The following is a 27,505-nucleotide window of genomic DNA, read 5'->3' as shown; positions in this document are numbered from 1 at the left end:
TGTGAGGATTTAGTAAGGCTGTACATGTAAAGCACTCAGTATGCCTGCTAGGAGACACTTACTAAATGTTAGCTCCTATTATTCATATAAATATCCTTCTTAAAATTCAATTCATTCACTTATTCAATAACTATTTATTGACTTTTATCTGCCAGGTATGTTTTTGGATTCTGGGGAACACAAGTGAATTAAATGGCTGAGATCCCTATCCTTACGGTGTGGTGCTTAGAGCTATAAAGTAAGCACAAAAATATAAATATGAAGTATGTAAGATTGTGAAAAACTCTATAATGAAAATCAGAGAAGGATGAAAGCAAGTGCTATGTCTGGGGGCGGGGGTTGGGGGATTCTATTTTATACAGGATCGTGACAGACATCCTCAATGACATTTGCCCAGAGAGCTGAAAGAGTGAACGAAAGAGTTTGTGCAGGTATCTGGGAAGACATTCTAAGCAGAGAGAAGCAAGTGCAAAGGTCCTGAGGCAGAAGCATGCTTGGCACATTGGTAAACATAGGGGTCTGCTTCAGATGAAGCAGAGTAGGTAAATCAGTGGTGAGGATGATGTCAGAGAGGCAGCTGGTGATCAACTCATTTAGGGTTCTGTAGGTCATAGTGAAGAGTTTGCCTTTAAATCCCAGGGGGAAAGGAAGAAATTGGAGGATTTTAAATAAAGGAGTAACATGATCTGATCTACATTTTATAAGGATCACTCTAGCTGCTGTGTTGGAATAGACTGGGGGCCAGTGTTTAAATGTGATGTGTATTAATCACATGGCTTAGGTACAAAATAATGGTTGCTTGAATGAGGGAGGTTTTGGTGGAAGGTGTAGAAAAGAGAGCAGATTCTGGAAGTGTATTGAAGGTAGAGTTGACAGGAGTCGGGGAGAACTCAAGTTTTTTGTACTAAGCAACTGGAGGGACGGGGCTGTTTACTGGGATGGGGAAGTTTGTGGAAGGATTGCCTGGCGGCTGGGATCACCAGTGTGGTTTCAGACCTGCGTAGTTTGAAAAGCTTTTGGGAGACATTTAAGGGGAGGTGGTGAGTAGAATTGCATCTCTGAGTCTGGAATTCAGGGGGCAGTGTTGGCGGGGGGCTTCTGTTTGGGGGTTGTAAGTAGCTGGTTGAATTCACAGCTGGGGAATCTGTGTAGAAGGGGAAGAGGAAGGCAGTGAGGATGAGCCCATGTTTGTAAAAGACACATTTGAGGAAGAGCCTCTGATAGGAAGGAGAACTAAGAAAGCTGGATTCCTGAGGCCACATGGAGGAAGAGACAGAGATCAATTATATTGAGGGCTGTTACATCAGTTGAGATGATGACTGAGAATTAACCATTAATATACCTGCAACATGGTGAGCCAGGCACTCCCTTAGATCTTCTGCAGAAAACAATGAAAAGTGCTAGATATCATATTTTCAAAGGTTTTTTAATTCTCTATGAGCTGGCAAGGAAGTAGAGGGTACTCCAGGAGAAAACTTGCAATGGCAATGCTCTTGAACAGGCACTATGAGAAAGGGTCTGGGATGTCGGTGGCAGGGTTTGTGTCAAAGGTTGGACATTTCAACAAAAGTAGCAGGAAGGAGGACAGGCTGTCTGGGCACATGTGCAGGTGGTTGGAAGACACAGTGGCGGGAACGTGTAGTCCTCTTCCCGATGGTTTCTCTGTGACATCACAAGTAAAGCCATTCGCTGAGGGGAAAGGTGGGGGGGAAGAGTGCCGGAATTTTGAGAAGAAAAGAAGTATGAAAGAATCTCCTGGGACTATTGTAAGATTGCACTAGCAACCCACTCGAGGTCAGCAGTCATGGGCTATAATGCGAGTGTGTCGGGGTAAGTGCCTGTGTCTCTCCATTATGTGCAGCTCCATGGGCACAGGTGTGGAGTGGGTTTTGGCTCGAAAGTCAAAGGAAGAGGGGGTAAGGTAGGGAAGGGAAACTCTGACAACCCACTATGGAATCGAAGTGGGAAAGGCAAGGTGTCGGGCAGGAGGACGGAAGAGGGAAGCTTAGAAATCAGAGCCTTCCCTGTTTCCATTTGCCATTGACTCTAACCTACCTTCCCTATGAATTTCTATTTATCGCTGCCTCCCCCATGTCCTTGTGAGCCCCTGTCTCATTCTTTGATGTTTTCAATCTACTCTGTAGCAGTTTTCTTGTCCCAGGTAGGAAATCCATAACTGTCAATTGGACTGTGTTTTCATATTTTTCCTAGTCATTATATATCAGTTACATTATGTGAAATTTTATTGAGAATTCTTTTTGAAAAGCCAGCTCCATATAAATATGTATAAGGAACTATTCTGCTCCAAAGTGCTACTTTAGATTATAGATGTATCAGCATGGCTGAGGTAAATTAAACTTTTGACAACATGGTTATTTTGTCAATTAAGTAGATGGAAGAGACGAAATATTTCAATAAGGTATCTGGCTAGAACTATTTGATTTGACCTGTGTACATTTAGTCAAAGTGACCTAATGCTTGCCAGTTTTCTATTTTATTTTGAGGAAAGCCTAGAAGATAAAAAAGGAAAGGCAGTCACTTTTTTCTTTTGAAAATAATATGTTGACAATGGTTATCAATTTGAAATTTTGTTACAGTTACGTTATGTGTTTGTTACAGTTATGTGTTTGTTACAGTTATGTGTTTATGTGTTTGCATGTATGTATGTGCACGTTGGTAGGGGATTGGTGGAGTCAGGAGGAGAATATAGAATATAAAAGCTGTTACGTCAGAGTGACTGGCAAAGGATCTCTTAAAAAATATCCTGTATGTGACTGTGGCCAGCATAAAAGACTAAAACTAAACTAAAAGTATTGTCTTGAGGTCTAGTACTATATAACTTTAGTTAACAAATATGTAACGTGTATCTTCGGGTGTGTGGTGCTGTACTAGGTGCTGGGGCTAGGGCAATGGAAAATAGATAAAAAATAAAACTTTTATTATCATGAGGTTCAAAATCGAATGGGGCTGTGAGCTAGAATTGGTGTGGAGACAGAGTGGGCAGATTTTTGTGGCTGACCACACGTGGGAGATCAGGGCGGGAGGGTGATGGAAGATCATATGGAAGTTTTGATCCTGAGCAGATGATGCTGACTTCCCTCATTTAGGGAAAACAAGAGGACTACAGAGTCTGGGGAAAGATGCTGGTTTAGATGATGCATGCCATGCAGACACCTGTACGGAAGCATCCAGTGGCAATTAGGTGAGAAGGCAGAGAATATACATGCTGTTGCTGTAAGTTTAGGTGCAGGGAAGAAGGATGTGAGGAACCAACAAAGAAGCTTGGGGGGAGAGTTGAGTTATGAGCCAGACTGTGAAGCGAAGGCTGCTCTTCGTTGCTGCATTTATAAAACAGCGCGGTCTCCTTTACGTGTATGATTCTGCTTTTGATTAAAAGTTTGTGTTTTCCTCACACGGCAGATTTGAAATTCTATGAGAATGTAGCAGGAGATAGACGTATGTTCTAAAGGTAGAATAGGTAACCTAACAATATCCGTTAATAAATTTTAATTTCAGGCACTTGAAAGATGGAATACCTAGGCAAACAGCAGTTTGTTTGGGGATCAGATTCGCGAGCTTTTAAAGTTTATTGGATTTTTGTGTTTGGCTTATGGATTCGTTTTCCCTCTGGTGTTCTACAATGTTACTGGGAGGTGCTCACATTGTGTGTTACTCTAGCACATGTGTTCTCAAAATCTGACCTCCCTCGGTCTTTGGGAGCTTCTGCTATGTTGCCCAGCTCATCTCATTGGCTTCTTTCCCTTTTGTGTTGTGCTTTGAGTCTCAAGGTTAATTCTTGTGGGAGGCAAAGAAGAGGAAAGAATTGAGGAACCTTGGCCTTCCTGCCACTCTGCTTCCTGGAGAACCCCCTCCCCCACCCAGCGTCTTTACCACTCAGTTTCTGCTCCCCTGTCCATCCCCTCCTCTAAACTGGGAGAGACAGGAGGTCATGGGTTGAAGTCCAGAAAGCCTCAATAGTCCTTTTCCTGTTTGATTTTCCTCTTGATCTCTTGTCTACTTGCCTGCCGGTATTTATGGCAACAGTGCTCATAATGGAAATGTAAAAAGTCCAACCGAACCTATGTGCGTGCTGAAAATCCTAACCTTTAAACTTGCACAATTCTTAATCCCAAGAAGCATTGATTTCTGGATGTTCGGCACTGCTTTATATTCCTAAGGGATAGTTCGCATCCATCTCAACTCCTCAATTTCTTTCTCAACTGTATTCTTACAAACGTCCTATTTTTAAAATTACTCCTCTGAAGCATATTCCAGACAGGACCACACTAATTTTTAATATATACTTGGTGAATAGCTGAATTTGAAAATAACCATTTAATTCCATTCTTTGTGTCCTTAGGGCATCTTGCTGTTCTTTTACTTAGAAAATTCTAACCCCTTGGTACTATTCAACTTTGATCAGAATGAGTTTTCTACTGACGTAGGAAGAAACAGCTTTGTCACCATCGTTGAAAAGATGGATTCTGTTGGGAAAGGTAAAGTATGTCTTAGTGATCTTGTTCTCAGCACGATATGAGAAACAGATTCACATCCAGTGTCATCATCTGGTGCAGAATTTATCATCTAGAAGCCAAGAGAGAAGCATGTCACATTTAATCAGTACTCTGCTCGACTCTTACTTAGAGTTCTTTGAAAACAGACTCACTTAGAGGAAATGATATTGTTTTCCCAGACACTGAATTTACATTAAAAAAATAAGCTTCTTTTTTCTTGGGGATTTTGTCTTTAGTTTTCCCTTGGCACTTTTACATCATTCCCCTACGAAGGCGCTTTAACGACTGTGCTTCCTAGAGCAGCACAGCATAATTAGGCAATTGCCCTTGTGTCTAGAGTCCACGGGTGGGAGGGGGGGAAGGTGACAGAATTGTGCAATGGGCTCATTATAAAACAGTGCAAAATAAAAACCTGAACTTACCAGTTAAAGGAAAGCTGAAAATGTGCTGTAAAATATTAAGGCATAAAAGATGAAAGTAAAAATCATCTTCAGTAGAATGGCTTGGATAGTCAGTTGGGATCAGTAGTAATTGGTTAATTGAAAAGATAAGTTAATGAAAAAAGCAATAAAACAGGGCAATTATTAAAAATGATACACATGTGCCTTCAACATTTCACTTTATGTTAATGCTCATTCACCAGTACTTTGACCCCCATGGGGTTTCTTTGATTATGGTTGAACTGATTTGAGTTCTTGTAGAAATCACACCCATGATCTCTGATTTCTAATTTTGGTGTCTTTAAGTGGAGCAGAACTTGAAGGATGTAAGCAATCTGAGTGCAGAATCTTTCTTGATTTTCATGACATTTTCTTCCAATCTTTTATGGTACAAGAACACCCATATTCAAAGGAGTATTTTTAGCCATTTGCCTTTATCAAGTTTTTTCAAATCATTCAATCTATTTTTTTTTCACAGAAATAGCAACTCTCTCTTTTGCAATTATGCTTGTGATTTCAAAAATAATTAAATTACATAATTAGAATAACAAGGCCAACTTGCATAAATAAAACGGGGGGCCTTTATGGGGGGGAGCAGATATCCATTGCATGGGCAGTCTGCGAGGGCATCCCGGCTGCACGGGCAGTTTCCCATGGCTCCCATCACATTCCTCTGTAAAGCAGAAGAAATACAAAAATAGTTGCTTACTTGAATTATTCTGATCCACAGATATCAGTTGAATTGAAGGAGAGACTTTTTTATTTTTAAGAAAACTTTTATTTCAGAATAGTTTTAGATTTACAGAAGAGTCACAAAGATAATACAGGGGGTTCCCCATACCCTCGTTTTCCCTATTAGAATCTCATCAGTGTGGTACCTTTGTGACAATTAATTAATATTGATACATTATTATTAATACAAGTCTGTATTTTATTAGGATATTATTAGTTTTTACCTATGGTTCTTTTTCTGTAATTGGATCCCATCCAGGATACCACATCACATTTGCTAATCATGTCCCCTCAGATTTGTCTACACTGGGGCAGTTTGGGAAACTTTCCTCATTTTTGATAGCCTTGACAGTTTTGAGGGACACTGGTCAAATGTTTTTTAGCGTGTTCCTTAATTTGGGTTTATCTGACATTTTCCTCATGTTTAGCCTAGGATTATGGGTTTTGGGGAGGCAGGTTTCAGATGTAAGGTGTCATTTTCATCACATCGTATGCAGGGTACCTATCAATACTTACCAATATGAAGTAATGCTGTCAATGTTGACCTTCATCACCTGGCCCAGTTAGTAGTCAGACTTCTCCCCATTGCCTCTGGTGATTGTTATACTCAGATGGTTTACCATATTGAAATGGGAATATGTGCAGTAGTTAAGTTCTTTCATCCATGTTCTCCTCATGATAGAATTAGACAGTTTGGCCTCTTGATGAGGATTTTGTGACTAGCCAAAGAAATACACTTAATGTCAGCACTCCTGACATCTCAGCACTCCTACTGAATTCCCATTTTGCTGTCTTGTTTTACATTTCTTGAGCTTTAGTATTAGTATCTGACTGAAGGAAACACAGGCTCCAAGGCTGTTTTTGGCAGTGGTTTGGAAGGAAAATGGCATGCCACGGTCACACACTTGTGCTTCTGCAGTTGTATGCTTCAGGGTTCTAAGCTCGAGACTAAATTTACCATTCCTTTGTTCAGTTTTGTTTCATCCTGTGTTTAGAATTTATGGCAGTTAAACATTTTTCTGCTCTTGAGTCCTTTTAGCAAAAATGTACTTGATAATCACCTTGCAGCATATCAGTGGATGACCAGGCCAACTAATCATTGACCTGGCAACTAATCACTGCCCTATTTGCAGACCAAACAATTCCAATATGGTGTAGGGAGATGGAAAGTAATTCCGGTATGGTGTAGGGAAAAGGTTTGTGCCATCAACCTAAGCCACAAACCACAATGGCTCATATCTCATACTTCGTAGAAGTCATACAAAACCTGAGAATAAATCTTTTAATAAGGAATCAGACTCTTACACTATGTCAATCTTTTGGAAACATTTTAATATAGAACACAAAGAGATCTCTAAAACCCAGAGACCATCTGTTGCCTTTGTGGGCCTGGAGATATCATGAGAATATTACACAGACTTCCTTTTACTGAAATTTTTGTGATAAGAATGTGAAAACATTTCATTTTAGAAATGACACTCATTTACCTTATTTACGCAATAATCGTTTCCTAACCCTCAGTAAAGAACAAAAAGCATAGTCCCAACAGTTTAAACTTAACACCTACGTTGTCTATAGGCAGATGAGGTCGAGGCCAATTCTTTGTAGGTTTTCTCTTCTATAACCCCAAAGGACTTTCTTTTTCAGTCTCATCTTGGCTGAATATGGAACTCAATCATCTGTTGCCCCAATATCTACATCGTATAGACAGCCCCAGTGTGAACTTAACCTTAAACCGCTGAATGAGTGAATGGCTTACTGCCCAATCAGGCATTATTTTTCCATTTCTACATTGTTTTGGTTCTCTGCCCCTCACTTCTGCCCCCTCACAGCAGAAGATATTTGCTTCTGCTGACGTGGTAGTGACACATCTGGGGAGAAATAGCATGCACTGTAAAAACATGTTACGAAGGGAAATCCTAAGGCCTGGGTTCTACGGATCCCTGTGGCACATCTAATTCTCTGCCCCTGGGCATGATCCTAACCTTTGACTCCCAGTTTCCTGCGAGAGGAGGAAAAGGCAGTTATAGCTGCCTCGCCCCTACCTTCAGAAAGGTGGTTTCAGGATCCAGTGCATGGTAATTGTGCGAACGGGTTATAAGCCACACTGGGCTGGACAGTCAAAGGAAGAGAATGAATGAAGTCTGCATAGGGGTGAGGAAAGCCTACAGGAATCCTTTCTACTTATACCATGACTAGTTATCCCAGTGCAGTATGTGGTGAAGATTTATGCTATGAAAACAATGAATCAGAAGGACAGATTGAATTAGTCGATACTCTCAAGGACATCTCCAGGCCCAAAGCTTAGATGACAAACGCACTTTAGTGGCATCGGAGTCCCTGAGTAGTGTAATTAGTTGTTTAACAAAAGCCTGATGACAATAATCATGAGGACTAGGAACCTACTATAGTAAACGAAAGTTGGAAAACATGATTTTTAGGATTCTTCCTTGTTTTAAAATTCTACAGATGGCCAATTTAAAATTATCGAACCAATGACCTAAACGGAAGTAATCTGTAGACCCATGGGGGAGAAACAAATAAAAAATGATATATTAAAATACTTTTTTTTTTCAACGTTTATTTATTTTTTTTGGGACAGAGAGAGACAGAGCATGAACGGGGGAGGGGCAGAGAGAGAGGGAGACACAGATGCATCAGGCCAGAGCCCGACACGGGGCTCGAACTCACGGACCGCGAGATCGTGACCTGGCTGAAGTCGGACGCTTAACCGACTGCGCCACTCAGGCGCCCCTAAAATACTTTTAATAATATGTATTCACATCAAAAAAAATTCCACTTTCAAGATGGGAATAGGAGCACAGAGCTCCCTATGCACGAGATGCAGTCCTAAGAGCCCCCCTAACTCATCAGTCCTCACCGAAGCCTTACGAGGACAAGGGGACTGAGGCACAGAGGGAGGAAGTAACTACACTGAATAAAACAACTGGTTTGGGGAGTCAGCACTTGGACAAAGGTACTTGATATAATAAATATGAAACAAAAATTAATTTGGGAAGATGTCACTAATTGACGCAAGGAACAGAAGTAGCCGAACAATTAGAAAAACACTGGAAATAAAAAGAGGAATGGCTAACATGGTAACTATCCAAATGTCCAAACACAAATGAGAAAGTACGAGACAAGGGGACACCATGGTGTTCAAGGAATGTCTTTGAAATTAATATTTGGAATGTACTTATTTTTAAAGTTGCTATTAGATAATTCATAGCCAATATTTAGGCATTTTTTAGATAAGGCAGTTCTAATAGTTACCCAAATTGTATTCAGGAATAGGTAGGGTTTTTTGCTTTGTTTTTGTTTGTTTGTTTTTTAAATCTGCCTCTGAAGAAAGACCAGTTGAAAACAAAAATTAAGCAGTGGAGAAAAGGGCTGCTATTTTAAGAAAATCAGTTATTAAAAATTAATAGGAAATGTATTTGATTATATTAAGTAGATATGCTTTCTCATTGACTTCAGTAATTTTTTTTAAGTTTATTGTGTGTGTGTGTGTGTGAGAGAGAGAGAGACAGAGAGACAGACAGAGAGACAGACAGAGAAGAGAATGAGCAGTGGAGTGTCAGGGAGGGAAGAAGAGGATCCCAAACAGGGGCTTGAACCCACAAACCGTGAGATCATGACCTGAGCCAAAATCAAGAGTCAGATGCCTAACTGACTGAGCCACCCAGGCGCCCCTGATTTTAGCACTTGAATTGTACCAGGTCATTCATAAATGAATTCTACGGTTTTGACTAAGGAAACCACTGGTATTACAATTACGCAAAAATTGCTATGTTCCATTTGTTAACAATGTTTTTCTAGCATTTGTGGATGTTGACTGTTTATTTGTTTCAGATTTCAAGTTTCTACTTCTACCTCTGTCTCCTTGAATACTCACGAGAAATTGCTGTACCTATGACAGGTTGCATGATGTTTTTCCCCCCTCTGTGTACTCAATTTGTGTATTATTGTATCATATGACATTTTGAATCAAGTGCTGCTAGTACCAAGCTGCTCTCAGCAGCTGATGCCAAAAATATTCATTATAACGCTTCTCAGCATGCAAGTGAGGGCACTTCAAATCCCAGAGACGGAACTTCCAGCGATTGTGCTTTTCTTTCTTTTGCATATTATACAGCAAAAAGGATGCAAAACAAAATGAGGCTTGTTAGAAAAGAATGCCTTGGTAAAATATTGTAAAGCATGCAGTTCGTGGTTCATGAAAGTCACGTGAAATTCAGCAGCACATTATAGATACCACCCCGGAGGCCTTGTGCCCCTTCTCTTCACTTGCCTCAAGTGGCATTTTTCTTCAGTGTTTGATTTCATTCAGGTGCCAGCCATCTACACCCCTGGAAGTAAGCAGTCCCCTTCCCAGAGAATCATGATATGATACGCGCACGTACATTTGCTTCTGCTCTGGCCCTTTATGGGAAGAGGCCAGTCAGGATGAATTTAGTCCTTGCGGTAGTAACAAGGTGCATGGAAGGCATGGAAGGTTCCCTTCTCCAAAGGAGGACAATTAAAAAAACAAATTCAATAAGTAAGTTTTGTCATTTTCTAATATTAAGAGTGCTGAGCCTGCAAACATCAGCAACTTTCTTATCCATTAATTCATTGTACAAAGTGAACGCCGAAGACTCAGTAGCCAGCTGACAGGATGCCAGAAAATGTCACAGCGGAGAAAAGGGAGCCTTCTGAAGTGGTTTTGAACACCTGACCTCCCACCTGCAGCGTCTTCTGGAGGAAGAAACATGGAGCCTGTTGACAGGGGTTTGTGGATGGAGAAGTGGGGTTGGCAGGGGACAGCAATGTGTGGATTCTTTTCCTATTGCCTGAAAAACTGCCTCTCTTATTTGCTGACCCCGGAAAGACCATGAGCAAAGGGCTGGCCCTGGGCAAAGGTCATTTTCATCTCAGCCTGATGAGTACATTCCATGTGCCGCTGATGTCTGTGACTCCTGCTCAAAGCGCTGTGAGCTCAATCTCCCAGAGAGGGCCAAAGTCACACGTGTCCTCCAAAGAAACCAGAGCCGTTGCTGTGGCCTGCTGTGTTCCTAAGAGATGCCAGAGCCACACTGGGTTTTCACTGTGGTCTTGCACTCCACCTGCCCTGCCATTCATTGTATTGGTTGACGCTATGCTTTAAAAAATGTGTTCGGGGGCGCCTGGGTGGCGCAGTCGGTTAAGCGTCCGACTTCAGCCAGGTCACGATCTCGCGGTCCGTGAGTTCGAGCCCCGCGTCGGGCTCTGGGCTGATGGCTCAGAGCCTGGAGCCTGTTTCCGATTCTGTGTCTCCTTCTCTCTCTGCCCCTCCCCCGTTCATGCTCTGTCTCTCTCTGTCCCAAAAATAAATAAACGTTGAAAAAAAAAATTAAAAAAAAAAATGTGTTCGTATAGAGATGTTTCTTATCCTGCTGAGTCTCAAGCCACTGCTGTAGCTACAGTGATCTCTTCTATCTGGTGTATGTTTTGCTAACTTTTTTTTAATGTTTATTTATTTTTGAGAGGGAGAGACAGAGTGTGAGTTGAGGAGGGACAGAGAAAGAGAAGGAGACCCAGAATGTGAAACAGGATCCAGGCTCCGAGCCGTCAGCACAGAGCCTGATGCAGGGCTCGAGCTCAGGAACAGCGAGATCATGACCTAGGCCGAAGTCTCAACCAGCTGAGCCACCCAGGAGCCCCTGTTTTGCTAACTTTTGTCTTGGAAATCACAAAGTCTTACCCACGCCTTAAAGGAAAAGCTCAGAATTCTTGTCTATTGAGTACTTAGCATGTAGTTGACACTGTAGTGAATACTCTATATATGAAAACCCAGAACAAGCTGACGTGCTAATCCTTTAAAAAAAATAGTAATATGATCTTACCTGTGGAAGTGGTTTAGGATACTGATCTCACATTTTCCTGTTACATTTGAAATTCTGGAAGATAATAGGGTGAAAGATTTACCCTCGAGAAGAATAATATGTTTGAATCTTCTGCTTTGAAAACACATAGAAATTTCCATATTTATTTTACTCTGGAGCATATAGTAGGAAATGTTTGGCAGGTAAAATTTGACTTCTTTTAAACTCCCTTAGTTGTTGTCAGTTAATTTGAACTCATGGAAAACAGACCTTTTATTAACAACAGCACAGCCCCACAAAATGTAGAGCCATTAGTGGAATATTATCAAGCCATTTTCAAAACCTATCCATGAATCTCTGGTGTGACAAAAGGCTTAAAAAACCCAGGAAGGCTAGTTTAGTATTGAGCACTGATTCATGCGAACTCATGAGACGCAAGCCCAAAGAACAAGTTTTACACCAGGTATGGCCAGCTGGTCAGTCTGCAGTGGGTGGGATTGGGTGACCCGGGGTCACACGCCAGGCTGGCTCCAAATCAGATAACCGTAGAGTCAGCATTAATGTGCTGAGTCATTGCAGCGACTCTGAAGCATTTCTCTCCTCTTTCAAGTGCTTCCAGGTTGTGGCCAGAAAAGCCCGAGTGGACAGCAGGAGGGGTGGCCGATCATGGTGGTCAGAACCAGAGTGAGGGGGCAGACACCTGCTTGGGAACGTGAATCCTTCCAGGCGCACTGTAGCCATCGGCTTCTGAGTGCTGTCTTTTTTTGCAGCCTCATTCTTAGGATCCCACTATATTCACATTAGGTTCTTGAAATTTTGGCCTCAGTTTCTCCAGCGTAGCTTAATGTCATGTGCAGCCCCTTAGCTTGTGGTTGATAATTATCTTGTGTTAGAAAGTTTTATTTATCAATCCATCTATTTTAATTTATATTTATATATTTTGGTGAACAGATAACAGATTCTTGAGACAGGGAAGTAATAAACTCCACTAGGTTTCTCTTAGCAACACCATGCAAACTTCCCCACTTTTCTTCTCCCAGACCTTCTGTATTTAGGGCTCTCAGTGGAACACAGAAGAACTTGCTAGCATATTCAGAAGGTTCAGAAGGTTTCTCTGCTATGAAGAAAAGATCAAGCCCAGTGTATAAAATGCCCTGAAATTTATAAATTTCAAAAGAAGAAAAATGCCAAGTTTACCTTTTAAATGATAGTTCACGTAAGAATGTAGGGAATTCATAAGGCTATTTTGAGTTAGTGAGTCGGTAAGTACTTTCCCATAGTTTGTAGCCAAAAAGTTAGAGAATCTGTATCAATCACCTTTTTTAGCAAGAGCATATGTTTTTTCTGCTTTTAGAATCAGACCCAAGAAAACATGCAGCTTACTAAAAAATAATACTGTTCAATTTCAACCCTCTCTTTGTTTTGATTTTTAAAAATTTTTATGTAAGGGGTGCCTGGGTGGCTTGGTCGGTTGAGCGTCTGACTTCAGCTCAGGTCCTAGTCTCGCGGTCCATGAGTTTGAACCCCATGTCGGGCTCTGTGCTGACAGCTCAGAGCCTGGAGGCTGCTTCAGATTCTGTGTCTCCCTCTCTCTCTGCCCCTCCTTTGCTCATGCTCCACATCTCTCTCTCTCTCTCTCTCAAAAAAAAAAAAAAAAGTTAAAAATTTTTTTCCTGTGAGCACTTGCTTCTGCAGCACATTTACTAAAATTGTAACAATTTGAGAAGATTAGCATGGCCCAAGGATGACAGGCAAAATTTTTATGTGAAAGCGATACAGAGTAGAAAAGAATGATGTTGTTTTCTAGAATGTTATTGGTTAGATGACTTCTATTTGATTTCTGCAACAGTATACGTTCCACTAAAGGACAATTACCAACTATATAGGTCTGGATTGGCCCACCGAGCAGTACTCACTGGCAGGGTGGCTTTCTGCCACTGTTAGGTTGTCTCTAGGGCTGGTGACAACTGTGTAGGGTAGAGCAATGATGTGATTTAAAGGGAGGATGGGGAGGGACAAGGCAGTGAAACTGCTAGGGAAGGGTGACGTGGCCTTGGACCTAGCTCAAGGTTGTCCCCTATCACTCACTCCAGACGTAAGTTCACGACCACAGCCAAGACTTGCGTATGCAGAGAAACACGGTGCTGTGTTCGGGTTGGATTCAGGGACAGCACTAGAATTTAATGGGAAAATTGGTAGCTGGCACAAAACCAAAGTTGATTGGGTCCAGAGAGCCAAAGATGAGCTGTTGCTCTGGACCTCAGGGTTGGGGACTCCTGCGTCCAGAGGCTGGGCTGGTAGGGGAGCAGGTGTGGTGGTGTTAGTACCATGCCATGGGGCTGACCTTGGCACTTACGGGCACTGCAACGGGAAAAGAGAACTGCCAAATTCAGACTATAGGGAAAAATGTCCAAGGGGACACACTTATAAAAATGAGAGGGGCGCCTGGGTGGCGCAGTCGGTTAAGTGTCCGACTTCAGCCAGGTCACGATCTCGCGGTCCGTGAGTTCGAGCCCCGCGTCGGGCTCTGGGCTGATGGCTCAGAGCCTGGAGCCTGTTTCCGATACTGTGTCTCCCTCTCTCTCTGCCCCTCCCCCGTTCATGCTCTGTCTCTCTCTGTCCCAAAAATAAATAAACGTTGAAAAAAAAAATTAAAAAAAAAAATTAAAAAAAAATGAGAAGACACCACCCATTCACATATATGAAATGAAAGAAATATATTTTACTCCATCAATAAGCAAAAAGTGGTCGCTACAGTGTGAGGAGGTAACTATTTACAAATTAGATAATACTTTTCTTCTGAAGGTTTTGAAGTACTTTTGATTCTCTAAATGTTATTGTGGGGTGGGGGGGCGGGGTGCCTGGGTGGCTCAATCAGTTAACTGCTGACTCTTGATTTCAGCTTAGGTCATGATCTCTTAGTTTGTGAGCTCAAGCCCCGTGTTGGGCTGACAGTGCAGGGCGTGCTTGGGATTCTCTCTCTCCCTCTTTCTGCTCCTCCCCCACTCACTCTCTCTGTCTCTCTCTCAAAATAAATAAGTAAACTTTAAAAAATGTTATTATGGTGTAGTAAAAAAAAGGAAGTAGGGGTGCCTGGGTGGCTCAGTCGGTTAAGCCACCGACTTCGGCTCAGGTCATGATCTCACAGTCTGTGAGTTCGAGCCCCACGTCAGGCTCTGTGCTGACATCTCAGAGCCTGGCGGCCTGCTTCGGATTCTTTGTCTCCCTCTCTCTCTGCCCCTCCCCTGCTCATGCTCTGTCTCTCTCTCTGTCAAAAATAAATAAAAAAAACATTTAAAAAAATCTTATATAAAAAAGGAAGTAAATATCTTTGTCTGCATTTAGAATTAATACAAAACTGAATCAGTGTGAATTCAGCTATGGACTTCGAATCGGTTTTCCTCTTAATCACTGAGAATATGAAGATACGTGAGACTATCACTGTCCTATTTATGGCAGATTGTTTTTGTGAGTTTGCAACACGCTATATTTTGCAGGCTAACATGAACACAGACTACTTTCTCAGTTTTTCATGTTTGTGATTGAAGGAAATTAAAAAGCTAGATAAAACAAAATTATTGTTTCAAAGTGGTATGGAAAAAAAATAAAATGCCGAGGTAATGTACTAGAGCCTTTGAATTTTTAGATTTGTAGACAGATTCAACTTGAAAGAGTACTTTATCCTTTGAGGCAAATGTTTTTTTATCATCCATTCTCAAAAGAAAGATTTTGGTTCGTTTGTGTAACTTCAAAAGATTCTCTCTTATTCACTGATCAAACAATTACTGAGTGCTACAGTGTGCCAGGCACTGTGCCTGATGCTTGGCATAGAGGATGATTAAAGAGAGTTTCAAGCATGCTCGAGCAGTGGAAAGACAGAGGGAAAAAAGTGGAACTTCTAGCAACCAAAGAATTATTCTCTCAGAGATAAAATTTTTTGAGGAGGGCGAGTGGTCTAATGGGGGAAGTAAAAAGACTAATATTTTATGCATAGTAACAATAATTTTAGAAGTGTCTCATTTTTAAAATCCTATTTGGTGTATTTTTGTGTCATCTTGTCCGTTTGTATTAAAAAGCAAGAGCATTCTTAAATTTAAGCGTTCAGTATTAGACATGTGATCAACTGAGATCTTTTCTCATTATAGAGATATAAATTGTTATGTGACCTGCCCTATAGTTCTGGTCTGAAATTTAAATAAATAAAGTAAAAAAGTATTTGGGGGGGAGAAGAATAAAAAGGACATGGCATCAGTAGAGATGTTTTCACAAAGAATTACCAAAAAAGGTACATGTCTACCTTTTAAACAGTTCCTATGGAACAGATTTGCTCATTGTGATTATATCCCAAATAATGTCATATGATAAGGTGGCTTGGATAGCTAGGCTGCAGTGACATTTAACTTCACAGTCTCAGTGTAATGCCAGAAAGAATACATGCAAACATGCAGCATACATATGCAACGTTTTCAAAAAGGTCAAAGCAAACCCAGAATATATTGATGCAAAGGGACTTGGTAGCCTTGAGTTACAAGCCTTCTTTCTAATTGCTATCACCATGAAAACTCAGATTTATGAACTGTTGTCAGCTATGTGTCAGAGACAGAGAAGACCAACTAGGACCAAAACATATGCCGTGTGTCCTCCCTGGCGTGAAAGAAGGAAGAAAGTGTTTGCCTTCTTTAGAAATGAATCCCTGGGGTAGTGTTTGTAGCATGGGTTCTGTGCAATTAAACAAAGCAGTTGAGGCACTTCATATTGTTAACTGTTATTCACTTAAAATAACAAATACTAGATTGTAATAATAGTATTTGTTGTTAATTCCACAATTTCTGACTCAACGGCGAAGGAATTAATCAATCAAGATTTATTGGGCACTTTTTGTGGACCACACATGAATGGGTTGATGGAAAAAGCAGGGTAACACTTAAATTATGCTTTCCACTGATATGTTCATTTAACAAATGCCCATTAGGCATTTTGTACAAGCTATCCACACTAATGAGCATTATGAGTCAGTCATAGAGGTAAGTAACCCTAAATGGTCTTTGGCCACAGAGATTTGCCAGGCGAGATGCTCATGCAGAAAAACAAGACATTTCAATGAAATACATGACTGTGTGCAATATGCAGATAATAAATATTGTGGCTATTTCCTCCTTTAAAAGGAAAAGAGGGATTTTATGGAAGAAGAGTAACTTGATCAGATTCTGTGTGATGGGGATACTTGAGGAGCAGGGAATTTCTTTCGAGGTGGACAGACGAGCAATAGTGGAGAAAATGGAACAGCTCATTCTTAAAACTGAGGGGAGGAAATGCTCATCATGCAGTCAGAAGAGAGGATATAGACATGTTTGGTTAGGAGATACACAGTGATTGTCTAGGATCCTTAGCCCCTCAAAGTAAAACATCCCCAGTGAGTTTACTAAATACCATCTATAAGGTTGGAGCCTGCCCTAAACAATGAGACCAATTTTGCCTTCAGTCAGAGAATGTTCTAAGAATCTTTAAGCCATGGCTCAGAGACATACAGTCTAGTTTTTGTTTGTTTGTTTGTTTGTTTTTTGTTTTCCTTCTGCTGCTGCTTTGTTGTTGAACCCTGGTCCATGAAGCATTCCCTCTCCTTGATCCTTCAACCGACTCCCTACCTTGGATCATGGTTCTGCAACTACCATTGTTTGCTTTGAAGCCTCTACCTTGGCTTCATGCCCTGAGTTACTGGCTGTTGTAACTCTGGGCAAATTACTTACCCTCTCTGTGCTTCCATTTTATCATTTGTAAATGGGAATAACAATAGTTCCTACCTCATTGGGAGTTGTAAGTGTTAAGAACATTTAGAACGGTGCCTGGAACTTACTAAGCACTATGAAAGTACAAAAAATTATCAAAGTATTATTTTGGCTTATGTATATATGTACGTATGTTTATTTTATTTAGAGAGAGAGAGAGAGAGAGAGAGGGCCAGAGAGAGAGGGAGAGAAAGAATCCCAAGCAGGTTCCATGTTGTCAGTACAGAGCCTGCTACGGGGCTGAAACTCATGAACCATGAGATTATGACCTGAGCAGAAACCAAGAGTTGATGCTTAACTGATTGAGCCACCCAGGCGCCCCTTGGCTGGTCTATAAGGTTCTGGCTTATCTATTCCCTGACTAAACACAGGCCTAAAAGAGTGGAGAGTTTATGAAGAAGATCCTTAGAAATGTTGGAATATAGTGTACTCTCAGTCTAATAACACAATAGAGAAAAATTCCGTGCAAAGATGGTGCGATATATATCTTAGTGTAACTTTCCAAGTTATTCAGAAACCAAGCTTATTGATCTGATAAAAATATGAACAAGCATTTATCACACCAATCATTAGCTCACCCTGCTTCTGGAAATACACATGTGTAAAGAATTCCAACAAAAGTTACTTTTCTAGATTTTTTATCATCTCTAGAAAAACAGCTACCATGAATGTATTTCATATAACACACACATGCACAATCTGGAAATTCTTCTTAATGAAGTAGTGAAATAGCCCTTGAAGCAACATTCACAACCAAAAGAATGGTTTTATTCTGTGTAGCAAGAACATTCATCAAATCACTAAAGAGACTATTACAGGGCTATGAATATTATTCTTTGCTCTATGAAAAATTTTATCTGACATCAGGAGGATACAAGTTTGTAGCTGTCATTTCTTCTTTTTTAATATTAAAAAATTTTTTAGTGTTTATTTATTTTTGAGAGAGAGACACACAGAATGTGAGCGGGGGGAGGGACAGAAAAAAGTGAGACACATATTCTGAAGCAGGCTCCAGGCTCTGAGCTGACAGCAGAGAGCCCGATGCAGGGCTTGAGCTCACTGACTGTAAGATCATGACCTGAGCTGCAGTCGGACGCTCAACCAGGTGAACCACCCAGGTGCCCCTGTAGCTGTCATTTCTAAATGAATAAACAAGTCCAATTATATGGTCATCCAGGATTTATTCTTTCTTTTTTCTTTCTTTTATGCCTTTGGTGACTCTCCTTTGCCTTGTTAAAATTTAAAATTTATTTATTTTTGAGAGAGACAGAGAGAGAGAGAGAGAGAGAGAGCACAAACAGGGGAGAAGTAGAGAGAGGGAGACAGAGAATCCCAAGCAGGCTCTGTGTGGTCAGTACTCATCCCAACAAGTGCCCTGTTTAATGCCCATCACCCATTTAGCCCATCCCCCCACCTACATCCCCTCCAGCAACCCTCAGTTTGTTCTCTGTATTTAAGAGTCTCTTTGGTTTGCCTCCCTCTCTGTTTTTATCTTATTTTTCCTTCCCTTTCCCTATGTTCCCCTATGTTTTTTTTTATTATGAATATCATTTTAAAAATGGAGCACCTTATGAGGACTTGTGTATGTAGAATGCATTTTGAGAACTGCAATTTTAGGAACCACAACTTTGGGAAGCTCTTAGTGGCTGAGCTTAAGATAAATGTTGAGGGTAGTACACTGAGAGTAGAGTGGGTATGAGGAAGTTTTGGTCTACAGAGCCATTCTATTAAACATATTGTTAGGGAGCACCAAATGTAGTGGAGATAAAGATATATTTTTCTAGAAGGAAAGGGAAATCAATTATTGTTACAGTTGCTCAGTTAATTATGATATTATAATTAAGATAGATGAAATAATTTCTAAATAAGACATGGTCCTACAATCCAGAAATTGCACTACTAGGTATTTACTCAAGGAATACAAAAATACTAATTCAAAGGTACACTTGCACCCCCATGTTTGTAAGAGCATTATCTACAATAGCTGAACTATGGAAACAGCCCAAATGTCCATCAACTGATGAATGGATAAAGAAGATGTGGTATATATACACAATGGAATGTTACTCAGCCATAAAAAAGAATAAAATCTTGCCATTTGCAAAGACATGATGGAGCTAGAGTATAGTATGCTAAGCAAAATAAGTCAGTCAGAGAAAGACAAATACCATATGATTTCACTCATATGTGAAATTTAAAAAACAAAACAAATGAGAAAAAGGGGGGAGAGGGAAGGAGAGAAACCAAGAAACAGACTCCTAACTATAAAGAAGGAACTGGACTTGGCTAGCCAGCCCCCATAACTGCATAAGTTACCAGAAGGGAGGGGGTGAGGGGAGGGGTTACATGGGTGATAAGGATTACGGAGAGCACTTGTGATGAGCGCCAGGGGGTGTTGACGTGCTGAATCACTATATTGTACACCTGAAACTAATATTACATTGTACGTTAACCAAATGGAATTTAAATGCAAATTTAAAAAACAGGTGGCTCAGATGGTTGCTTAAGTGATGACTTATAATGAGATAGGGACAAGTGGGGCAGCAAGATTGGAATCTCTGGCATCTTCTTAATTCACATATGGGTGGAGTTTATCCATTATTATATGGCTAGTGGAAGATACTGTTTTTGCCTTGCAAATATCTGATTTTGTTTCCTTGGTATAGCTGTGAGATGCACCTGGTTGGAGGAAGGCTAAATCCTGTCAGGGTCTCTCTTGTTGTCTCCATTGGTCCAGACATGGAGATGCTGAGTTATCTGATGAGATACCTAGAGGGACCTGTGCAACATGCTTTTGGGAAGTAGAGATTGGGAGTAGAGGTTAGGATCTGGGAGAGATGAGATATCTGGAGAGGTATTCAGTGACAGGTGATGCATGGCATGCATATGGAGTAAGCAAACAGAATGCAGGACCAGATCTGGAAACACAAAGCATTTCAGATATTTGTGGAGGAAGAAAAACTACATAATGACGGAGAAGTTAGGATCAGAGTAATAATGGGATGCATAGCGAAAACAAAGTCAAGGATTCCCAGCTGGGGTGACTAGTTTAATGACAGGGCTACTGTTAATATTCTGGGACTAAGGGAACAAGGAAAGGGATGGGGACAAAGGACAGATTGTAAGTGCATAATTAGGAGGTTGTTGGTGAGCATGGTGGAATAGGTCAGAGGAATGGCAGAGGGGGTGAGGATTTGGTTGCTTTGCTTTGAAGGATGGATAACTGTGAAGAGAGAGATGAGGTGAGGCCAGAAATGCTATACTGTGTGTGTGACACATGCATACTTCGCTGGGCTGTTGAGTCGAGTTTTCAGAGAGGGAGCCACCCTTCAGTGGCCATTTCTAATTCCATACAAGTGTTCAAGAAACAGTGGAAGCACCATGGGCCACACTTACTGCCTTCTGAGCACACTCAGAGCCTGCATCCAGGAAATTCAGTTTTGACACCACTCTGTTCATAGCTTATAGAAGGAATGCCTTACTTTTCACCAAAACAGTGACTTAAGTTCATTTAAAATGCATATAAAATGATTTTATAATAAGTCATACTCTTGAAAGCTCAAGCATCTGGGAAAAAAATACAAGGCTGCAACAGAAATAGATGAAGTCTAAATTCATTTCCCCAAGTCCCTTGGAAAGTGCCTCTTTGTCCTGTTCTTTTTATGCTTGTCAACTGGAGAGTGCTTCTTTTCATTCATGTAGATTTTATGTTAGGTCCCTTTGAAGTGTACAGAAAGTTGACTTAAACTCCCAACTCCCCCCAGTGTCTCTTATTTCCTAGGGGCTCATGTTCTCATGTTCACCCTAGATGTGTTTTCATATTTCCGCTGAGTTCTCCATCTGATTTTTATCTCAGTCGCTGGAGCTTCTTTCTTTTCTGTCACTCGCATGCTCAGAAGTGAAACCAAAACCACCATTCAAACGAGACATTGGTGTGTATGACAGCTTTACTGAAGGTTTGCAGTGATGAAGGCGGTTTATGTCGCAGAACCAAACTGACTTAGTGAATAACTCAATGCCCTGACTTCCTTGTCACTTGGAGTTGGTTTTTTTTTTTGTTGTTTTTTTTACCCACTTCTTTTTTCTGTATGATCAAACCTTTCTGTCCTGCTGCTGTCCACCATCCCCTCCACTCTTCCAGATGCCTCGCCCACTCTCCTCTCTAGATGCCTCCTTCACCCCCCCAGATTCTGTTAACGTCTCATGGAGCAGTCTTGGATTTGCTGTCTTCACATAGAGCATTCCCTCAGGTCATTCCTCCCTGCTTAAAGCAGTCTATCCAGGTATTTTCTTAAAGACAGTTCTCTCCCTTAGGGGAGTTCTGGTGCCGGCTGTTAAAAATGACATTTTTTTCGACCTGCTACATAATTTTTTAAAGATAAATGTGTTATTTATTCTTCAGGGGCTGACATGCCTGGAGACTGCTGAAATCATTGCCTATTTTTCCTGCAGCATGTGGCCTAAGGAGGGACTATTATTTGAACAGACTGAATGAAGGAAATAACAATTATTTAATACATATAGAGCTGCAGCCACAATAGACTCAAATGATGCTTGTAATGGGTATTTACCATGTAGAGAGCTTCCTCCCTGATATATTAGGTCAAGCACCCAATACAGTTTTAGGCCCAGTCCCTGAGCATCATGTCCTGAGTCCATCTGTTTCCAGTAAGATGTAAACTCTGTGAACAGTGTAACATTTGGGAGCAGACTCTGAAGGCATCCTGTGTATTCACTGGGAGAAGGAGAAGGGGTGCTTGCATATTCTTCGGGGGTGGGGGAGGGGCGGGGCTAGGGACATTTCAAATGGAGTTCCTGAAGGATTTATTCTCAAGGAGACAGTACTCGTTATGTTATAAAAGCTTAGACTTTAAACTGTGTTGTTTAAAACTGGGTTTTATTTTTATTTGCTTTGTTTCAGGGAACAAGGCAGAAGACGAAAAAAAATATCATTTAGTATACATTAGCCACTGTGCCAGTGGTTTTACCTGTGGTGGTTGATTTCATCTTCACCGTAGCACCAAGGGAGAGGTTAACGGCCCTATTTTCAGATTAGAAATGTGGCATGTAGAGAGATAAGCATCTCCTCTATGGTTGTGTCTAGAAAAGGGTCAAGTTAGAACTCATCTCAGCTGCAACTTGCCAGGATAGTCCCAAATATGGGAATCACAATGCTCCATTATTCACTTCTTGAACTTAAAACTTTATATTATAAACTTAAAACTTCTTGAACTATACTTTATAGTCTTTCTCTCAAAAAAATATGAGACATTGTGGATTGTGATTCTGCAAGAGGAGAAGTAAGACAAATGTCAATTGTACTGAGAAAGAAGCTATTTTATTTTATTTTATTTTTATTTTTTATATGAAATTTATTGTCAAATTGGTTTCCATGCAACACCCCATGTTCATCCCAATAGGTGCCCTCCTCAATGTTCATCACCCACTTTCCCCTCCCCCCCAACCCCCACGAACCCTCAGTTCTCAGTATTTAAGAGTCTCTTATGGTTTGCCTCCTTCCCTCTATAACTTCCCCCCCCCCTTCCCCTCCCTGCTGGTCTTCTGTTGAGTTTCTCAGGATCCACATATAAGTGAAAACACACAGTATCTGTCTTTCTCTGCCTGACTTATTTCACTTAGCATAATACTCTCCAGTTCCATCCATGTTGCTGCAAATGGCCAGATTTCATTTTTTCTCATTGCCAAGTAGTATTCCATTGTATATATAAATCACAACTTCTTTATCCATTCATCAGTTGATGGACATTTAGGTTCAGAAAGAAGCTGTTTTAATGAAGCAGGTTGAGTCACTAGGACAATTTCCTTCCTATGCTTTATTTTCTTCAAAAATTAGTTGTTATCCCAACACATGAATATTCCTGTTCTTACATGGTACTTTTAAAAATGGGAAATATATTAAAAGAGCATGCTTAATAAACACGCAATCTTATCCTTTAGAGACATGGTACGGTTTCACAATTCCAAGCAGGGCCTGGGACCCAGACTCGTGGGTTCGAATACCCGATCATCCTGTGTTAACCATATGACCTTAGGGAAGTTACAGAGGGCTCTCTTTGTGGTTTAGTTTCTTCTTCTCTTTAAAGATGATAAAAGATAATACTAGTTCTGTCTCATAAAGTTATTGCGAAGATTAAAATGTACAAATGTATGAAAAGTGCTTAGAACAGTGTTTGGCATAGAGTAAGAGATCAATAAGTTTATTAGTGTTATAAGTTGATGAGGGACAATAGACAATAGTAATAAAGACAGTCATATAACACAGAGCTCTCAGTTGGAATAGGAAGAACGCCTTGGCAGGGTGACTGGGTGGCTCAGCTCGTTCAGCATTCGACTCTTGATTTCAGCTCAGGTCACGCTTTCATGGTTCATGAGTTTGAACCCCACATCACGCTCTGCGCTGGTAAGGCAGAGCCTGCTTGGGATTCTCTCTCTCTCATTCTTTCTCTGTGCCTCCCCTACTTATGTTCTCTCTCTCTCAAAATGAATAAACTTCAAAAAAAAGAACACTCTAGCAAATGAATTGGTTAAATATAACATGTAAATTTTGTTGGAATATTGCTAATGGTAGTGTTCTTTTAATAGCCAAAAAGTGGAAATAAGCCAAACCTCTAACAATAAAGAAATACATAAGCTTATATATGACAGTAGCTAGTAAAATAAATGTATTGTGTGGAAAAGGATTAAAACATTGTATAAACCATAATAAATCTTATCTATCCATCTATCTGTCTTTATTTATGTGTCTGTGTATACATACGCATATAAAATACTTGGAGGAAATACAGCTGTATGTTAACAATGGCCATTTCTTAAGCGATTCCAGGTAATTTTTTTTCCAATGTTGTTCATAAGTTCTTAATACTTTTAAAGTTATGAAAAACCCCCGAATTAAAAGACAATAAAAAATAAGCCCAGTTGGTGTATAAGTCACAAAGTCTATAACAAGATTGTCACTCCATCTTCCTTCCTTGGACACGCTGTGCAGACCACTTGCAGAAGGGGCTTCAGACACACTCCGTTTACAGGTGGTTTCACGGTGCACTTCATCTTTAAACCCTAGAGCAGATGGATTTGGTGGCATGTGATTCCCTCTTTCACAATTGCTGTTTGCTTTCAATCATTTATCTTGAAAATTAACAAAGGCACATTATGATAGCAGCAGAGAGGAATTTTGCAGACTAACACATACCCTGGAGTTTAATGAAATATATTCTTTTTGCACACAAAGTACATGCAGAGTGAAGCTTACTTTTGGGGGTTGAAAACTCTACATTTTAGAGCATCTTGGTTTTTATTTTTTGAAGGAACAATGCATTTTAAATCCATTCCCAGCCACTCAGTTAACTACCCAGCATGCTGATTAAATGCTTTAGCTCATAAAAGAGTAACTTTAAGGGATGGCTAGGAGCTGATGTCAGTATATATTGTTGTTTTGTTCTCTCTTATCTTAGAAGCTACCTTTCTAGAATTTTTAACTTGTCCACTGTTTATTCTCTGGTGGGCAAACCCTTGAGCCTCAGGAGACAGCCGCCAATTAGCTTTGCAATTCCGCACAAACCAGTTTACCTCCGGGGCCTCTGTTTCTTCTTCTGTGAACAAAGGGACACTTCAGAAATCTTAGCCTGTGACCGGGAAGCCTCTTTTTAATGGGCTGCAGGCATTAGTGGGGTTGCCGACAGGACTTGAGCTGCTCATGTGCGATTTCATCAGAATTCAGTTATGGAACCTGGTAGCACAGACACTTAGGCTCAGTGATGAGTGGCCCCCACCTGGAAAGCATTTCTCAAAGGGGATGTTCAAAGACCACTGTCAGCCCGACAGAAGCATTTTACTCTAAGGGTCACATCTGGTTCTGGGCCAATCATTTTGTAAAGTGAACTGAACAGATAGGATCCCGGCCGTGTTATCATTTCCAGTCTAACTCAGATAATAATGACCCGGACAGGGACAGGAAGGATGTAAATTTTAAAAATACATGCCTTAAATTAGATCGGTTACATAAGCAAGCTAAGAAGTCACCGAGTGCAGGAGCACCTCCGTGGGCTCACTTTAGCAGATGAGAACTCGCATCAAGGAAGAGTTTGAACAGTTGTAAAATTCACAAAAAAGGGTATTTAGCATTCGACTTTATTCCCTTTTCCCCTTGGTGAGATTTCGTAAATGACTGAGGCTATGGAAGGTCCTTTCTCTCCTGGGATCCTCCTAGCATGGGATGCTTTCCAGAGGGATAATAGAGAGCAACAGAGCAGAGCCTGGGGCTGGCCTCCTGATCCTGCCTGGAGCCCTTCCCAGTCCCTCCTCTGGGAAATGGAAGAGTGAGTCTGCAGGGCACAAGCTGACTGGTGAGTTAAGCTGATTAGAAAGCTTCTAAGTGACCCCCATAGGCACGGCATGGGCCCCAGTGCTGTTCCCACATGTATCTGGAGGGATCAAGTGCATGGCATGCTCCCCAGGGGAGGGAGGGGAGTCTGACACAGAAAGTAGATTGATAGAGTCTTTCCTATATGACAGCGAGTGGTGGCTCGTCCAAGTTTTGCATTAACTTTCAGCTTAAACACAACTTTAGAATTAAACAGGGATATATGAATTTAAGGCAAAGTCACATTGCGGTTGTTTAAAATAGGAATATAAAGTCAATAATGATTTCGAAAATAGATTTTCTTGACAGGCATTCCAAAATAAACTTTCATCAAGCACAATCTCTCTGTTGTCTAGCATCTGTTTAAAAATAAGGTTGGTAAAATTGGCCATATTCTACTAATGTGGCAGTTGATAAAATGAATCTGCAGATAAAATAGTTGAAATTAAAACTGAAAAAAAAGTCAGGCGAAGTATTAATCCTTGTGTCATTTCTGATGTACCTTTAGCAAGCATCCCTGACTTCACAATGTATACATCTTGGCCTCCATTAATTTTATAAGGGTGACTATCAGCACAGATACCACAGACTCACTACCAAATTAGTCAAAGTCACATTCTCCTGTTATTAATGGCAACACTAAGACCTTGCAGCCTCTGATTTTTTGCATCATTTACTGTCAACTTCAAAATGTCATGTTAGTAACTAAACACATCATTCATGTGTTTCTAGTTGCTTATATAAGATACTGCTTAAATAAAAAATTCTCCAAAAATATGAAGGGCCAAACACGTACATCTTTCTTCAGTGTTCCAGAAAGAAGACTGTGTGTGCTATGACAGTTATGTGTTTTTCAGGCAACTTGAATAATGCACCAAAGGCTTCAAAACTCTTAAAAGGATAAAGAACTCTTTGAACTGACAGTGAACAGTCTCTTCAGAGCTGCAGAATTTTTGTTTAATGGCCTGCAGTAAATGTAATAATCTATAAGAAAGGCTCCATTCTAAATATGCCAGTAGTTTAGAGAAGATTCTGAGATCTTTGCTGAAGTGCTTTTGACTTAGTGATCATGAATTAACAATATGTATAATATTATATATGTTATATATGTGTATATATACTGTTAGAAATATATAGGTACTGTTTAATATAATTTACAAATTCATAATTCTGTGAATTTATAATTTTGCAAATTTATAATTTATATATTTTTTCTTTTGCTGATAATTTTATTTTTATTTTTGAATTTTTTTAATGTTTATTTTTGAGAGGCAGAGAGGCAGAACATGAGCAGGGGAGGGGCAAACACACACACACACACACACACACACACACACATGCACGCAAAATCTGAAGCAGGCTTCAGGCTCTGAGCTGTCAGCACAGAGCCCTACATGGGGCTTGAACTCACGAGCTGTGATATCATGACCTGGTCCGAAGTCAGATGCTTAACCAACTGTGCCACCCAGGTGCCCCACTAATAATTTTATTTAAATAAGACGCTAGCACTTCTATGCTAAAAAAATAAAATAACAAAAGGCACACTTTTCCTTGTGTAAACCTGTATTGCATAGTAATTTGAATACTGTTTGGTACAGTGGCTAGAATTAAACACTATATAATAATGATATGTTTTACATATATGTATCAATTTCCAAGGTAGGCAGCCAGAAATTCCCAGAAAGCCCTAGTTAGTATAACTCAGTGGTTAAGGGGAAAGCACAGTTAATGAGCCCTCACTGTGCATTGGTGTTCACTTCTATCGTCTGGTGCAAGCCTGAAGACAACCTGGACTCTCCAAGTTAGT

The 27,505-nt window shown here is 40.5% G+C and overlaps 1 protein-coding gene and 1 pseudogene across 2 annotated transcripts in view; both read left to right on the top strand.

Moving 5' to 3' along the window:
* FGF14 (fibroblast growth factor 14) overlaps positions 1-27,505 on the top strand; it is a 621,907-nt gene that overhangs the window by 104,228 nt on the left and 490,174 nt on the right. The gene's annotated exons all lie outside the window — the stretch shown is intronic.
* On the top strand, positions 13,216-13,311 carry LOC123582009 (annotated as a pseudogene).

This window comes from Leopardus geoffroyi, chromosome A1, assembly GCF_018350155.1.
Source record: "Leopardus geoffroyi isolate Oge1 chromosome A1, O.geoffroyi_Oge1_pat1.0, whole genome shotgun sequence".
Taxonomy (NCBI): domain Eukaryota; kingdom Metazoa; phylum Chordata; class Mammalia; order Carnivora; family Felidae; genus Leopardus; species Leopardus geoffroyi.
Note: the sequence above shows the minus strand (reverse complement) of the source record. Positions and strands in the feature narration are given on the sequence as shown.